The sequence below is a fragment of the Penaeus chinensis genome, chromosome 21 (assembly GCF_019202785.1).
Source record: "Penaeus chinensis breed Huanghai No. 1 chromosome 21, ASM1920278v2, whole genome shotgun sequence".
NCBI classification, from domain to species: domain Eukaryota; kingdom Metazoa; phylum Arthropoda; class Malacostraca; order Decapoda; family Penaeidae; genus Penaeus; species Penaeus chinensis.
Window position 1 is genome coordinate 14823709 of NC_061839.1, and position 5000 is coordinate 14828708.

General features: G+C 41.4%; 1 protein-coding gene across 1 annotated transcript in view; it reads left to right on the forward strand.

Annotated features, from left to right (window-relative positions):
- LOC125036595 overlaps window positions 1–5000 on the forward strand; it is a 79331-nt gene that overhangs the window by 18536 nt on the left and 55795 nt on the right. The window lies entirely within an intron of this gene.

Here is a 5000-nt window from a genome sequence, read left to right on the forward strand (position 1 = left end):
CAGAACCCCAAAAAGCATTTCCCGCGGTCTCTCTTCTTTTCTTGTGCTCCGATTTTAGGTGAATTTGATTACCATTATTTTTTGGTGTATTATATGTTGGAATAAAACAATTATATATATATGTATATATATTAGTATTATATATGTATATATATATGTATATGTATTATATATGTATGTATATATATTAGTATTATATATGTATGTATATATATTAGTATTATATATGTATGTATATATATTAGTATTATATATGTATATATATATTAGTATTATATATGTATGTATATATATTAGTATTATATATGTATGTATATTCTAATTTATTACATTATATACGAATAAGGTTTTTGAATACGACCTTTACTCAACACGCATTGTTACCATCAGTCTAACGCGGATAAAGCCAGGCAAGGGTCTTCTAATGGAGGTTCCCGCAGGCGGCTTGTGCAGGGAGCAGACTGAGAAGGTTCATTGGAGGTGCAATGCATTTCCTTGAGGAAGGAGAGGGGGGGGGGGGCGAGTAATGGGAGAAGGGGGGTATGAAGGAGAGTGAGATTGGGGGTGTGGGGGGAGGGGAAGGGGGATGGAGAGAGTGAGAGAAATGGGATGAAAATGGAGGCAGGGGGGAGGGGGGGAGAGATCGGAAAGTGATAGGGATAGGTAGGTACAAAGAAAAGGAGGACAAGAGGAGACAGAACAAAATTACATTGGATGACAGAGAGGTAAATAGGAAAATATTCAGATAGTCAGACAGGCCGACAATCAGACAGGAAGACAGACAGACACAAAAAATATAAAGCCGATAGAGACAGGATCACCGTCTTCAAGGTTATGCCGTTGTCTGACCTCCAGTCAACCGCTTTCCTCCTCTCTACCTCGTTTGATTTTTTTTTCTTTTACCCTCGCCTTCTTTGTCCTGCCTTCGCTCGCCCCGGCCAACGGCTTCCCACGGGTGAATAAAACCGGTTTTATATTCACGATGCTGTTACAGTAATAGTTATGATTGGGGTTGTTATCACGATTGCTACTACTGTTGGTCTTGTTATTACTGTCACTGGTGTCACTACCACAACTACTGCTCCTACTGCTCCTACTCCTACTGTTACGACTAAAACTACGACTGCTACGTCTGCCACGACTTTTACTACCGTGGATATGTACTGCTTATAAACGCCATCCCTATCATCATCATCACCATCATCACCGCCGCCTTTGTCCTTCTCAGCAACCGAAATGGAAACCAGAGCAGCCAGGAACAACCGCATGACTAAATGACTGTCCTCGGGCAGTCTGTAGAAGGAGAGGGCGTGGTAGGGCAGGGTAGGGGAGGGGAGGGGGGCCCACGGCAGGGGGTTAGGGAATGGAGGGCAGGGCAGGGGGTTGGGGAAAGGGCCGGTGGTTGGGATGGGAGTATGTAAGGAAGGAAGGTATCCGTGTCCTGTAGGACTTAGGCGCTCCACTTAACCCCCAAGGCCAGGAGGGTGCGGTTGTTTTGTGTGGGGTCCTCGTGGTGGCCGCGATGCTATTTCGAATGCCGTCGGCGAAAGGAAGTAGGTATTGCTAGTTCGTTATCGGTGCTAGTTACTGCTGGTTCATGGGCAGGGTAAGTGCGGTGAGTGAAGGGGGGGGGGGAGGGTAAAGATTTACTTTTAAAGAACGGGTGGGTCTTTCGTGTCTTTAGGGAGAAAGGAAAAATGTTAGAGGTTTTAGAGAATGCAGTTCTATATTTCCATTTATTTATACGACCATGGCACTTTTTCAACTTCATGTTTCACACATTTCAGAAGAGGAAACCGCATCGACAAAAAAAGGAGAGAGAGAGCGAGAGAGAGAGAGAGAGAGAGAGAGAGAGAGAGAGAGAGAGAGAGAGAGAGAGAGAGAGAGAGAGAGAGAGAGAGAGAGAGAGAGAGAGAGAGAGAGAGAGAGACATTCATTTCCATTCATTGAAACACTACACCTGACGTCATTTTTGCTATTGCAGATACTTTCTACGTTAATCAGTGATGAATAAATGAATACATTTCAGTGACATTAGGTTTAAAGGACACCTAAACTCTTCTTTATTCTCAGAGCCAATGTTCTTGTGCAAGAACTCCTACTCGCATATTCCCCTCAGCCACGCGTCCCTGGCACCGCTGTCCCCTTTCGCTTCCCTCGTCAGGCATGCAACGAGAAGCGCTTGCATGCACGTCTAATGCTTGTGAAATCGATCGATGGGGAAACGCGTCACACACTTTTGTCATTTGCCTTGCAATTTACGCACGAAGCCGGGGTGTTTATTTGACCTCATTGTAAATTCGTAAAATCTCGAAAACCTGGAAATGGAAACTATTTTAGATAATGAGCCACTTCGTGGGCGTAGTCTGCCAGGCTCTCCATACTTTTTTTTGAAGGACGCACGGTGACGTTGCCTGGCGTTTTCATCCTACGAAAATAATGGCATCGATCATTTTTTTTTTTTTTTTTTTTTTTTTTTATGGATCGGCGGTTGCAGGAGCGATGGCTGGCGATGAGTGCCGTGTCATCTCGGTTCGAAATCTCCTTGCGGCGTTTTTTTATTGTTTTTTTTTTGTGGGGGGGGGGGGATGCAAGGGGAATTTGATCGTTTGTTTATTTTAATTTTGATTTTGATGGTAATGGTGGTGGCGGAGGGGATGAGGAGAAGAGGTGATTATGATAATTTTTTTGTTGTTACAGGATTAATCTTAATTGTGTTAGCAAAGTTAACAGTAGTAGCATTTTTTATTTTTTTTAATCGTCGGTATTAGTTATTACTACTGCTGCTGCAGTTGTTGTTATTATCATTATTGTTTTGTTATTATAATTACTGTTGCTGTTGTGTTCATATTCTTGTTGCTCATATTATCGGTTTTATTTTTTCATTATTGTTATATATATTTTATTGCACTTTTAAAACTATGGAAATACTCATCCAGCCTTTTGCAACGAACCACCGGACGAACTCCCTCGCTTCCCCAGTGGCGGAAAGGCAGACTTCCCCATTTTGCTCAAGTATAAGAAGAGGCCTTAGGCTCTTTTGACTTCTCAGCCGAGCAGTTCAGGGGAATTCTCAGCCGAGTAATCTTCCCTTGGGGCCGCCCATGTGCAAGTGTCTGTGTCTCTGAAGGCTGGCGTCGAGTTCTGTTAAAAAACTCCATTCCGTTACAGTCGGTTATGTATGACTCCTGTTCCGAGCACCTTTACTAGGACCTACTCATCGCTATCATTATCTTCATCGTTGTCATCACCATTGCCATTTTGTTTTACTGTTATCATCAGCATCATCGTCAGTGTCGTAATTAGTAGTAGCAATATGGTATAATCATCATCATCATCATTATTTAAGTCATTCACCTTGCGAATATATGAAGAAATGGCAGTGGAACCGGTCACGTGTAAACATTCGACGTCACTTGGGTTGTTTGGCTTTTCCTTCATGGCGATATTTTGGAACGGCAGGTAATGCATCATTTGCCTCGAGCTCACCACTGTCATGACCAACGGCGGCAGTTGAAGAGTCTGTCTGAAGATAAAGGCGTACACGTGTAAGTATCGTGATATTCATATTCATGTACGTGGCTTCTTTTTTTCTTTTTCTTTTTACTTTTTCTTCTTTTTTTTCTTTTTTGATCGGTCAGTCCGAGCCGTTACGTAGCGGTCGGTGAATTGTTGAGGAATATTCGGCGAAACTGTCTTTCCTTTTATCAAAGTGGCGATCGGAAATAATAGTGACGTAAGCACTGACCTTGCGGCAACATTGGCGTTGATTTTGTGCAATGGAAAAAATGCAGACGGTGGAGGGATTATTAATGTTGAGAAGAAGAAGAAGAAGAAGAAGAAGAAGAAGAAGAAGAAGAAGAAGAAGAAGAAGAAGAAGAAGAAGAAGAAGAAGAAGAAGAAGAAGAAGGAGAAGGAGAAGAAGAAGGAGGATTAATTGAGAGAGCAACAGGGGATAAAAGTGAACGGGCGGGGAAAAGTGAGGGTGAGAGCAAGGGAGATTATAAGGCTAAGGGAGAGAGGAGAGGGGGGGGGAGAGGCTGAGGGAGAGGAGAAGGGGAAGTAAAGCTTGAGGGTGTGTGAAGGTGAAGGCAATAGAAAGGGAAAGGAAAAGGGAAAATTATATATATATATATATAAATGTTTGTGTGTGTGTATATGTATATATATGTATGTGTATATATATGTATACATACACACACTCACACTCACACACTCACACACTCACACACTCAAACACTTACATACTCACACACACACACACACATACATACATACATACATACATACATACATACATACATACATACATACATACATACATACATACATACATACATACATACATACATACATACATACATACATGCATGCATATTATACATGCATATATACATACTTACATGTATATGTACATATACATATCATAGTATACATATATATGAATATATACAGTATATGTATTTATGTATATATATATGTTATATATGTATATATGTGCATATATATAATATATACATATATGTATATATATATGTGTACGTATGTATACACACACACACATATACACACACATATATACACACACATATATATACACACACACATATGTATATACACACACATATATATATACACACATACACGCACACGCACACACATTATATATAATATGTGATATATAATATGTATGTATAGATAAAGAGAGGGAGGGAAGAAAGGAAGGAGAGATAAAGATAAAGAGAGAGAGAGGAGGGGAGACAAAGACACAAATAAGCATAATAAATGAAGGACATATATAAGGCAAAGCAAGAAAAAGAATAATAGCAGCCGATCGCCCCTCCCCCCCCCACACACACCCCACCACCCCACACCCATCGCCCGAGCAGTGAGCATGCAGGTAGGTAGTGGGAAAGAATCTTCGTTTTATCAGGAGAAAGTCGGGAGTTGACGTGACTGCCGTGGTCCGTGACGCAGGACTCGCGAGGGTCGTATGCGGT